Below are 13,913 nucleotides of genomic sequence, written 5' to 3'. Positions count from 1 at the left end.
GGAGGTTGTTTTGGAAGTCACAAGCCCATGAACCTCCAAATTGAAACAGTGGGACTGAAAACCCCACCATGGGCAGTCACAACTGCACCTTCACGGCCCCAAAGGTGGCTGTGCTGGGGGATGGATAGGTGGGGCAGGCTCATCCTCTAATTGCACCATGTGGCCCTCAAACTGGCGTAGCTGGTCTGAAATCTCCCTGTCAAGCTCCCTACACACCATGGCCTGGACCTGACAGCGGGTGACAGGTATCTCCACCCCCGCTCCCAGGGGAAGCCGAGCCCCATCCACTGAGGCGGTTCCACCCAAAGGTGGTGCAGGGCCAATGGAGGAGGAGGTCCCAGGCTGGGCCTTAGACATGCTGGTGCCCGGTGCTATGGCCAGCTGAGGTGAGACAGGTGGGTTCGCTCGGACCTGCCTTCCCATACGAGCTATGGTGTTGCAGTTTTAGGACAAATATCAGTTAGTAATAGTCAAGAGCATTCAGGATTAGTTATAACAGCATGCATAGGTATTCCCATTAACCCAAGACACCAAATTTACAGCATTTGCAGGGTGAGCAGAACACATGCATATATGGCACAACAGTGGCCATTACAACAGCATGCAGGTTTCATTGATGGCAAAAGGCCACCAATATGGGAGTATATTAACATGGCACATGCATAGAACCAAATGTGAATATTTATAAACCAATAGGACATATGTCCCAACAAAAGATTGGAGTGTACATGTACCCATTTAGGTGTGTAATTAGGTTATTGCTGCACATATGGTGGGGGTGCGAGAGAGAGGTCAATTAACAACTAATATATCCTTGTAGTTTTCACAACTTTCTTAGTCACTGCAGTGATCTGTCCCTTACATGTATTATTACACTACCCAATGACCTTACTTTGTACAATGGTATGTTTGTAGATTAGTATATACGTGGGCTGTGTCTTACATATAGTCTACACCTCTTACCTGTTATAGCTGTGGAGTGAACTTTGTTAACACTACCTGACAAATTCTACACATACTCCCAGATGCCATGCTTGTAGACAAGTATATAAGTGAACTGTGCTGTACCTACAGTCTGCACCTCTTTCCTGTTATAGCTGTGGGGAAAATCTTTGCTAACACTACCTGACAGATTCTACACATACTCCCAGATTCCATGCTTGCAGACAAGTATATGAGTGAACTATGTTGTAACTACAGTCTACACCTCTTACCTGTTATAGCTGCAGAGAAATATTTGTTAACACTACCTGACAAATACTCCACATACTCCCAGATTCCATGTTGATGTTATACACATACCTAACAATTCGTTATTGCACACACTCTGGTCAATGCTTGACAGGATGCAGGTGTTAATGTGACATATGTTGGAATAGCTGTCATACACTTTGGATGAGATGCTACAATGACAGGTTTGTTTTCATATACATTCTTTTTTTATGTTCAGGTCTCACTACCCATTATATGTCAGTATAAGCTGCCTACATTTCTTGGATCATCTCACTGAATGGTCAGGGGAACAGGTTACCGAGCAGCAGATATGGGCCATTTATCTGGACATGCTGGACAGATCAGAACAGTTGAGGGGCATGACTATGCATACAGCTTACTACCTGAACATTCTGCCACAGTCTGTACAGTTAATGGTTATGATTATGCTTACAACATACTATCTGAACATTCTAGCGAAGCCTGACCAGTTGTTGGGTCTAATTATGCATGCAGGTTTCTATCTAAACATTCTCACAAACTCTGTACAGTTGTGGGGTATGATTATGCATACAACTTACTACCACTCCTGGGATTCAAACCCCTGCTGTGTGTGATAAAAATATTACAGTGATATTACAGCACACTGTGCTATCAGGGAATTGGTGTGAAGCATTCCAATGGTTTCTAAGTCTCCCTCAGTTGTTCTATATGACTGACCTCTTGGGACTTCCAACATTGTTATACTGAACTTCTTGCACATCTTAACTGTGTTCAACAGTATGGGTAACACTGCTTAATACAACAGTACTATTTATAGAATGCAAAGCTACAACAATATATGAAAGCAGTGTGTACACAAGCACTCCAGGGGTTATACTTTTATTCAGAAGATATTACACCTTTATTTCCACACAACCTATATGACAGTCTTCCTGCCATATTATCTGGTTTATTCAGTACATCCCATACACAATACATTTTTATACTGGTACAACACTTTCTAGAACTGTTATATTTTTCTTATGACAGTACATGCACAATTATTGCTAACCTGCCTTGCAACGCAACCTTTGCAGCCTAGCAGCATGGGCTTGCTGGTTCGCAGCCCACTCATCTGCAGCTGTCAGAGAAATACAGTGATATTTAGCCATTACCTATCCATAGTATACACAACTAGGCAATCATTATCTATGTAGTAGAATGGGTACTTACTCAGTGCTGCAGCATCAGCCATCTGCCTTGATTCTTGGATCCACTGCTCCATGAGATCACACCTCTGCTGCTTCAGGTCAACATGGTGATGCCTGACCTGCTCACCAGTCTGGGGGATACCAGTGGCACTGGTGAGGTCACGGGTGAGACTGTCCCAGGCCACCACTTTATACTGAGAGCCCTGGTACTGGGTCTGCATTAGTCTCTTCTTATGGTATTTTACCAGGAGTCATACCATGAATCTGGATTCCTGGATGCCCCGGCGCTGCGCTCTAAATTGAGTGACTTCTCCAACTCCAGCCATTCTGCCTACAGTAGGGAGCTGCAACCAGTTATGGGAATTATTGGTGCCTGTGGGGTTTAAATATGCCCAATTTGCCACACTTTCCCATGATTGGACAGTTTTGAAAAGGCTAAGCTATGGGCACACCTGGTTACCTAAGGTTGGCATTGTGTAAAGAGGTATACCACTGGGCAAATTGAGTTAGCCGGCCTACACATTGCTTACACCACATAAGCTGAGTTGTGCAATGCTTAGTGTTGCTTAATACTTAATTAGCATTATATTTTCCTTTTGACATTGATTTATTATTTGTTACATGAGTTATATCTGTGTCTGGTATCTGTGATTCATGTGCACGTACACTGTATGGGGTCCTGGGGACTTCAACACTTTATTACAATAACACCTCACATCTGGCCTTACTGCAGTACTCCAGTTCACATATTTATGTTATGTAGCAGGTTATACAACATCACACTGTACATAGATTCATTTCACATGTTCAGTTTGATTTATTATGGTGAGGATTTGTTTGTTGAAACCTCATTCATATGTACTGATATGATGGCTTAGTGGTTAACTACTGTGACTGTAGTGTACAGGGTCCTGGGTTTGAGCCTTATAGAGATTGTTTATTTTGTTGCTAGGCAGAACATGGCCCATTGGATACAGAGTGATTGAGGCACTTTAAAGCAGTTGTAAGCGGGTTTGCGTGGAGCTAAACACTGCTAACTTTCGGTGACAGTTTCTTACACTTAGCTTCAAAATTGCTTAGTCTGTGTTGGCAGTGCTTACCCCCATGCAAACGCACTTAAACATGCTTACTTTTGCTTACATATGCTTACTACTGCTTATTTGTGCTTAAACCTGCTTACTAGTGCCTTATTCATTATGATAATGACACTTCATATGTGCATTCCCTGCAGTACTCCAGTTCATAAATATATGCTATTTAGTGGGTTTTGCAACAAAAATATTGGTTATAACGTGCTTTGCCATGTAAAATAGACTGTGCCACAGTGGGACTCGAACCAGGAATGCCTGCTCATTATGCGAATGCTCTGCCCACTACACTATTGCTGTGCTGCTTCATTTGCATATATCTTCCTTGTTATCCTCTTCAGCGTTTTAAGCTGCTTTAACCATAGCTAAGCAGTGGGCACACCCACGCACCTACGGTTAGCTATACTCGGATTTTTAAATAAAAATAAAGGGGTTTCTTCATTAGATTTTTATGCACTGTTGCTGTTCTACACATGGGAAACTGTTGGTGGGGATATGCGGATACCTATGAGCAATCTCGCTCACTTCTTACCATTTTATGCTGTTCTACTTTGCAGGGGTGCATTTATTCTGAGAGCTCTGGTCTTAGACACGCCCCCTGCACTCGTACACACTCCATGCAAGCCTATGCGCTTGGGCATTTTATGCATGGCATGCTGCCACCCTGCTCCTAAACGGGCGCTTCCGTGCAGGACTAAGTTAATCCTGCATGGAAGATTAGTGAATCCAGGTCAATGTCTTTCAGTTTCTGGAAGTATAATATAGATTATGCAAGATGATAAATTGCTTATTTGTAATTTTAGAAAAAGGAAGAAATTTACATGCATCTTGTCATGTAAATTTTCATTTTATTCTTATATTATTTATTCCGGTGATTTGTGACAGATATTTGGAAATGTGAGCATCACTAACATTTTCTAAATTAATAATACAGGTTTATATTCCTTATTTAAGATGTTTCTATATAGTGTTTAATAACTATGTTTTGATTAAAATTAATTTCTTTTGGGCCATAATGTCCACTGGGAAATATTTGCCTACAGCAATCTTCATAAGACTCAGATATGGAAATAATCCAGGTTTGAGATGCTATAATTTCATAAGTTCTGTAATAGCTGCCATCCTATTATAACATAAATATGTATGCATTATTTGTCTTTAAGAAATGGAATGCCTTTTTCCAGTTAGAGGCACGTTATTGCTAGCTATATTTGGGTTATCTGTTAAAGTTTTGAAAAGTTTAAAATCCATTATTAGACCACATTTGGAGATCATTTTCTGACAATTTAAGACTAAATGACTTTCCATCAAGGCAAGTCCTTTAAAGTCTTCAGAAGAGTTGTCAATAAAGTGGATAGATAGTGAGATGACATTATATATTTTTATTTGTGTATTAAAAAATACCCCAAAGTGGTGATACACTAATTTGTCCTGAAATTAACAGCTTGAAAATGTGGCATACATTGTAATGCAATCTGAGGTTAGGAATTTTTAACATACCTTTAATCTTACCATCCACAATGATATTCAAGTTTAATCTTGGATTCTTATTATTCTGTACAAAGGAATTAAATAGATTGATAATCATCTTTAAGATTCTAACAGGAATACAGGAAATGCTATCATTGAAAAAATAAAGCAATTTAGGTAGGTATTATTTTTTATGACAGATGCCTTTGTTAATAAAATAAATTTACTCTATCATTCTATATCTGATTTGATAACTTCAAATTTCTTAATGAAGTTGGAAACTGCAAATAAATTGTGATTCAGTTTATAAGATATATGTATGCATTTAGTTTTATTTGGTGATACGTAAATTTGAAATGCATTTTTTTAAGAATGAGATGTTTAAATCTTGCACAGAATTATATAATACTGTTTTATCTAGGTTTAAATGAAATTTTGAAACTTAACTACAATCTCCATTAACCATGTACACTGTTTTCAGGAATATTGTTGGATTCTAAAGGTAAATAATATCTACAGAAAATGTTTAGATTTTGATTGTTGAGTCTACTTAAAACATCTTCTGTTAAGTGGCTGCAAATGATTCAGTGGTATGAAAGTTCCAAACAGGGGATACAAAGATATGGAGATATGGGGCAGCCCTGATTTATACCTATGCAAATGTTTAAAGAAAGAAAATCCAGATTGTTAATGACTAAATTATTGGAAGCAGAAGGAGCTATATGGTGTACTGAAAATATTGTAGAATATTCATGGCAAATTATATTTATTGGCAGTTTTCTTGATAAATGAGATATGTACCCTATAAACTGCTTTGCTTCTGTAAAGTGCTATGTGTAAAGACAGCGCTTTTTAATTAAAATTGCATTTCTTGTGATGTGTAAATAATTCACAAGTTAAAATTCTTATCTTAGATTTGTCTATCCATCATAAATCCTGATGATGCTTATTTTACCAGCATCTGCTGTTTATAAATCTTTTAGTTAAAATAATGTTCATGACTTTTATTCCAAGATTCATTAAATATACTGTGCATTTTTTTAATTTGGGAGAAGTTAATTTTTTAGCAAAATATTCTTGATGGGTTTAACTAAAGATACATAATACTATCCTTTCTGATGTATATGAACAATTTGGTTTATTGACTTTTGAAGCATTTATGAAAATGTGCAGCTTACCCATCAGTACAAGGTGTTTTCTACAGTCTGATATCCTTGATGGCATACTCAACTTCTGTACGAGAATTTTTTTCCCCAAGTATTTATCGTAAATTGGAAGGAGCTATTTTGTACTGAAATTAATTAAAAAAAATGATATACTTTGCTTTCTAATATCTAGAAATTCGTAGAGGAATAGAATGTTTGAGAATATTTTTGGCCCAAAGAGACTTCTTATCACCTACAACTACTGAGACTATATTCTTGAAGGATATTTTAATTTTATAATGGTGCCTTGCATATTATAAGGGATACAACCCATATTCTGCATATTTTGCATGTATTCTAGAAATGAATAAAGAGACATTTTCCAATGACTCATTTAATTGTGACCTTAAAGTTGCTCAGCTTATATAATAATGAATATTAAAATCCAATGAGGTCAGCAAGAAATGATTTAATTCAGCATTGTTTCTGCAGGGTTAAATATCCAATTTAAACTAATTATATTGTTATTTTCAGTTTCTCCTCTAGGAGAAATGAATGCATGAAGGATACAAATTAGATGAGAACAGCTCAGGTTTTATTCCATATTTAGTTTTTGTAAGCAATCCCGTTTTTTTAAAGTGAAAAGAAATCTAACCAATAGTCAGAATTGCATATTTTTTGAATAAAGAGTATACATTCTAAATTTGGGAAAGAGAGTTCTGTAAGGTTATTTGAGTCATGTTTAGTTAGCTTTGTTCCTGGCTTTAAGAGAAATGTTACTTCTACCATATGGAGAACCCAATGGTAAATTCCAGTCTTAAGCAAGTAAGGTCGTTTGGCTTTTCCCGGTTAGGGATTGCCACAGCGGAACTCTGGTTTGCTAATGATTGGCAGTGATTTTACAGTGCCAAGTTGCCAGCCCGACACCCAACCTTCAAAGAAAGCACACCCATTCACGCACGCACCTACCTGCATTTCTTTTATACATCACTCAACCACGGGGAGGACATGCAGACTCCACACAGAAGGTGCACTAGCCAAGAATCGAATGGGAGAACCTCTTGCTGTGAGGCGACAATGTTAACCGCTGCACCACTGCGGCCTTAGTCTTAAGCAAGTACTATTTTTTGTTAACTGAATTTAGCTAATGACTGAGATAGTACATATATAGAACTTGTTTTTTTTTCATTAAATGGAACATTAATAGATAATGTAGTCATATAAGCATTGAACATAGGTACATTGCCAGCAGCAACAACAAATCTTCCATCAAGCTCTCTGACCCATCAGGAAGTTGTACAGGGCAGTCCCTTTTAATAATTATTTCTATATCACAACTTTTGGTATTATTTACAGTAGCAATAATATTGGCTAGTCATCTTTAATCAATTGATGCCAACCTATTGCCCACCATAAGAGTTTCTTGAATTATATAATATTAGAATCTATGTTATTTATTTATTTCTCTATTTACATTGGTATTCTGTAAACGTTTGAGTGGAAATTAAACCTCTATTTAGCAGAGGCCTGAGGAGAAAAGGTCTGTAGTTACATTTACAAATATGTTATGACAATGTACAAAACATCTGTTAAAGCAAAAACATTTATACTGTTTCAGCCAAGACATATCAAGAGTTCAACAATGAGTTATTTGCACCAGGCAACACACATACATTAAAGTGAATGTTTTATAAAAAAAATATACAAAGACAATTGGTGGTAGCACTTTGGCACATATACATTAAAGTGATTCTTTTATGCAAACAGTTTTGTGGTTGCACTGTACAATACACATACTTCAGAAAAACTTTTATACAAAGACTGGAGATAGTTAGCCAATTAAGTAATGCGGGGGTAATGATAACTGGCTGCTCAGGTATGGCTGATACAAGTGTAAAAGAATGCAGAGAGGGAGAGAGGGATATATTGTTGTATAGTGGAAAAGTAAGCCTTAGGTAAGGATAGAGAAGAAGACTGGTGTAAAATAAGTTAGAGATGAGGGTATGTGAGTGGTGGGTTAGTGAAGAATATAGCAGAAGATATGCAGGGGAGGTGTGTGGTGTCCATGTGTGTGTGTGTGTGTGTGTGTGTGTGTGTGTGTGTGTGTGTGTGTGTGTGTGTCTGGGGGGGGATAAGTAGCAGATGAGCACCTTGAGAAGGTTAGTGATATATTAGGGAACATTCTGATGATGGTTAGTTTAGATGAAGTGAATCTGCACAAGGAATGTGCTGTAGTCGATAGTAGCAGCATGCTATTATATGGGGAGTGGAGGAAGGACAGGGGAATTAGTCAGGTAGTTCAGAGCAGTGACATTGTGATGTATCAAGAAGTAATGATTCTGCACCCTGTTTCAAGCTTTTTGTTGCATTTATTTGGCAGCTGGAGGTTGGGAAGTATTCCAGTGTTTTGATAAATGGCAAGCATTTGGTGAGTCCCCATGAGAGTTGTGCGAGGGAGTCACAATTGCCAGACATTTTTCAGATGAACATGGAGCATGAGAAGAGATATATCAGTGCAGTAGATTGCTAAGAAAGGGACAGGCTTGTGCATTGTGAATGAGTTAGTGTGCTTTTTTTAATTCATTGAGTGTGGGGAGGTTGGGGAAGTTAAGCCAGGTTAGCCATAACAGAGTTACAGTGGTATGTTCTGTTAGGGAGGCTGGTAGCAAACTTTGCAATCTTGTTGTATAAATGCTCAAATTGTGTGAGTTGTGTTACTTGTAGACTAGTAAAGCTTGCTGAGGCATATGCTAGAGGATGGATAACTTAGGTAGCAGCAGTGGTCTTCTATGCTTGATCAGACAAAAAATATTTGGAATTAATAAGGCAGACCTAATTTCTTGTTGGTTATATGGTTTACTTAAAAACGAGTTGCCAAGATGAATTTCATTTACATTCTTGGGTGTCATTAAGTTCCAGAATTTGTACCTATCAGAAAAGTATTCCAAATTTCCAACTGTTGCAATCTACTTGGAATTGGTATTGTAACATAATGCATTGCATTTAACCTCTATTTAAATGTATGAACTGTGAGGATCAATTATAAGTCTCCAGAAATATTCTTCAATACTTTTGTACACAACCCAAGCCTTATTTGAACAGGAAACAAACAAAAAAAAAAATCCACACACACACACACACACACACACACACACACACATACACACCTTGACAACAATAGTTACTTTTATTCCAGGTACCAGGGAAAAATAACTATTGGTTTTATTTCTAACAGCAATAGTATTCAATAGCCATCTTTTTCAGCTGATTCCAACTTGTTACCAATCAAACAAGTTTCTTGCCAGCATACAAAATTAGAATCTATATTATACAGACTGTGGCAAATTATTTTCTTTAAATAGTAATTGGATGCCATTTAGGTTTCAAGATGCTATTAAGAACTACTATAAACCAACAACAGTTACAGACACTAGAAAACTGTGAGTAAGTAAAGTTATAGAGAATATAAAACCTCTTGATTCCCAGACTGAGTACATCCTAAACTGTACTGTTATATAGGCGCTTAGCTTCTGAACAAACAAACTTGTTAATGGATCAAACTGTTTCAGTTAAATACTGATTATATGATTCATATATGCCATTGTTTAATGTATTAAGATAAAGATGAACTAAAATTTGTCATCAAAAACATATCAAGTAATCTCTTAGTCAATATACTAGAAAACCAAAAAGACCAACACACTTAGGATAGTTCATTATTAATGTTTTCATCATGATTTGTGTATGACCCCAGACCCCTCTGGTGTAAGAACTTAATGTAGTAATAAGTGAGGAAGTGAAGGTCAGACTGGCTTAACAATGGAGTTCATGCGGTTTGCACTGTAATTTCCAATGGGAAGAACCTAAGCTTTTTGACAAAATCAAGTTATGTCCTCACATTTCAAACAAATGTTCTTATCTCTGGAACCACAGAGGTTATGAGAGAAGTATAAATGGCAAACTCTTCGGCACAAATTATTTTTATAGTAGCAATATTCTTTAGACTCAAGGTCTTAAACTAAATTGTATAAGTCCCAGTAAATACAGTAACTATTGCATTTGTAATATTTTGTAAAAACAATTTACAATACCTCAGCAAACACTCAAGTTACACACATACTGTCAGTAGCATTTTAGTCATCTAGCTGAGAGCTTTCATGTGAAGCTAAGGACTTCTGTCTGTGTTACTTGGTTGTTGCGATATTTAGAAATATGTGAATATTATATCTATATAAATTAATATCATAGAAACAACAGTGAATACATATTTACCTACAAAACACAGAGATCAAATATTAATTGCAGTTGAGTTTGCCATTGTGTAAGCTTTAAGATGAAATATTTTAAAACCTTGTATATAACATGGTTTTGGAACTACTGATGCAAATATGAACAAGTAATATTTGACACCTAGAGGTGTTGGTAGGTAGGAGTTACCTGCAGATGCAACTGGAGGCATTACTCAGATATAATTATAGCCTGAATTATTAGCCCGAGGTATAATTAGATAGAAAATAAAATTTGACACAACTATAGTTAATCACATTTTTCATCAAAACTTTGGTACACATTTTCAATGATTGATGAAGTATCTAGATTATGTTACAAGAAAAATGAGTTCCATAAACACCAAAGGAAAAGCATGTACACATTCTTTGTTTGTGACCATAAAACCTGGCAAGTTACTTCTTCATGGTCTTCATTATACATGTTCATAATTCTGCATCATCATTATTCTAGTATTTATTCTGGTCCAGGTACACCAAGTTAAAATGAGAGTGGATCAAAGTGGTTCAGGATTACTGCAATATCATGTGGAAAGATTGCATTTCAGTGATTGCCAAGGCCAAGAATTTAGTCTTCATCATATACATGTATATGTGTATGTATAAGAAATAAGTCAACCAAACTCTGCCATATATATTTTAACTGACCTCAACAATGAGTCTGGCACATATCCAAATGTAGTATAAAGCCCCTCATTTATTTATACTTTATTACTTTGATGACTTCAGAAAGATAGATCCTGAGTGTAAGGCATATCCAGGGGGCTTAGTGTACCACGGACTCACTTTTTTCCCATAGTATCTGCAAACTTCTAAACCAGCATAAAAAGTGGTTCATTTAATTCAGAATATTATTGCCTACACTAAGTAGATGGCCAGTCATCAAAACATATATTAGTAGTAAATATACCAGCAAATACTGAGCTTTATGGTTAACAGAAATACACTGATGCCCCAAAAAGCAGACCAAACCAACAAGCTTTTTTTTAAGAATATTCAACATTATATTAATGGGTGGGTATGCCTGGCTGTTCACAGCATCAGAGCCCACTATATTTATGTTAAAATTCCTTAGACTGTAACAGGTCACTATTTTTTCACATTGTAGGCTCACCATAGATGTTTAATGCAGAATTTCAATAAACACAATCAGTTCTCAAAGAAAAGCAAATAATTTGTTTGGTGTTAAATAATATTTGAACACATTAACCTGTCATTCATGAAACAATGAGTAATTCACAGATGTTATATGAGCAGGATATACTGACACACACACAACTCAATCAATTATAATAACAAAGGTTTTCCTGCATATCTTTTAAGTTGAGAGATTTATCTGCCTTACAGTTTGATCCTTTACAGGTGAATATAATAGTTGAATGATAAACGTTTGGATAAACATTTTACATTTTATCCCCTTTGGGGTGTCATTTACACATTTGTTGTCATCTTTCTTCTCTCTCTAAGCATTTATAATTGGGAAGATTTCCAGAAATTCTGAAATTTGTAATATTCTGACTGAATAACTTGTGTCTTTTAGCTGCTCTGAAGATTTTTAGAGGCATAAACAACATGTTTATGCTGACTTTTGTGGAGGGGGTGGGTAAAGGGCCCTGTGAATCCTGCCTGCAGCATATATTAAGAGCAAAGGATGACACTGCAACCCTTGTCAAAATTTCTTATATGACTGACTAAAGTTTTCCTTAGTAATTTCCTCAGGTGGTCCTCTAACTATAATATTGTACCTCCTAAACTGATCTTCTAAATAAGGTGAAGGTTTCAAAGTATGTCATTTTCTTTCTAATCTATCAGTTTACAAACTTAGTGCATGATTACCATCTTTCATGTCTGATGAGCATTTTTCAAATTCTAGCCATTTCTGTACTCACCTATTAACTGTGGCCTTTAATGTGGAAATGTCAGATTGTATTGAACACATAAATAAGTGTAATAGGGAAATTTCCTTTTCCAGAAAAAAATAATCTCTGTGATAACAGTGTTCATATGAATCCTGGTTAATTGTGGCAGATTCATTGCAATTGCTTTTCTGACTCTGATTGTAACCAGGTAACTAACACGAATAACAATTTATTCCACAAAATACTCCAAGATAAAAAACGCTGCTCCAGTAGTCACAAACCTCAATTTTATTAAAAATTTAAGTGCTTTCATTCTGTAAAGTATGAACTTCATCAGAAACTAATCACACACTCCCTTCACTTCCTTTTCAAACAAGAAAAGGTGCCAAAATCTGTGAATGAATTTAAAGAGATACACACATAAAAGCACCTATTTACAACAACAATATGCTTGTAGAATAAAAATCTAAAAATCATTATAACTACCACATGGCAGAACATGCATATATACAAGTTGAAAAAACTTGTAGAAGTAACAGATAATCAAAAGAAATACTTTGTGCTAGAAAGTATCACATGTATAAAAATCAATATGTAAAAAAAAATCATAGAGATGGTGCTTTGCTTCTTAAAATACTGCAGGTTTGAACAAAATCACTTCCAGTTTTTGCAAACATGGTTTTATGGCACTGGAAAACTTCTTGGATTTTAAATTCATCTTTTTCTTCCAAGACAGTGTCCTACCTTAGGTACCTGGATGATATCTTTATTTTATGGAAAGCGAGCTCTGAGGAATTGGATGCTTTTATTAGGTACATGCCTGACTCCACAGACTTTTTGGAGTTTACCTACCAGAAAAACAACCATTCTATTAATGATCTGGAAATCACGTTATATAAGAATTTGGAACATAGTAGGTATGAATCTAACATTTACCGTAAGGATACCTTTTCAAATGATTATCTGCAATTTGATAGTCAACACCCCTGGAGTCAGAAGAAGAATTTGGTTAAGGGGCAGTATATCAGATTAAGCAGGTTAATATCGGATGATGACACTTTTTTGAATAGATGGTCAGGGTTAGTAGTATGTTTAAGGATCAAGAGTATCCACAGAACCTACTTGATCAGTCTTGGGTTACAGAGGGTAGGAACACCTGATATGCTCCCCTTTTGTGTTCTTAAATTCAGGATGTTGAGATGCCTAAGGCAATAGTTAACATGTCACAGGCATTTGAGATGGAATATAATAGGGGGATTTACTCTTTAAAATGTTCCATTGCCACTCATTGGTACTCTGTATTTGGTACATTTTGTATGTTATAGCAACTTGAGAGGAGCAGTTGTACAGAAGATACTAACATTAAAAATATGGGTATGAAGTGATGTGGTGCCTGCAGACAATGTAGGTACATACTTGACGGATGACATTTTCTTCTGTCACAAGATACTCCACTTTAATTTCAGTTAGGAGAAGGTACAAATGTGGAACAAAAGGGGTAGTGTACATAGCCTTTTGTGCCTCCCTCCTGATGTTTTCTGTCGAAAAAAAACATTAGCCCTTTAAAAACTGGAATATATCAGCATGTTTACGTTATTGGTAAGGCCAACTCAACTAATGCATTGTGCAAAGACTCTACTAGTTGTAATGAGTTTAGAAA

This window comes from Protopterus annectens, chromosome 3.part1 (genome assembly GCF_019279795.1).
Source record: "Protopterus annectens isolate FY-2018-M chromosome 3.part1, PAN1.0, whole genome shotgun sequence".
NCBI classification, from domain to species: Eukaryota; Metazoa; Chordata; order Ceratodontiformes; family Protopteridae; genus Protopterus; species Protopterus annectens.
This window is presented reverse-complemented; position numbering follows the sequence as displayed.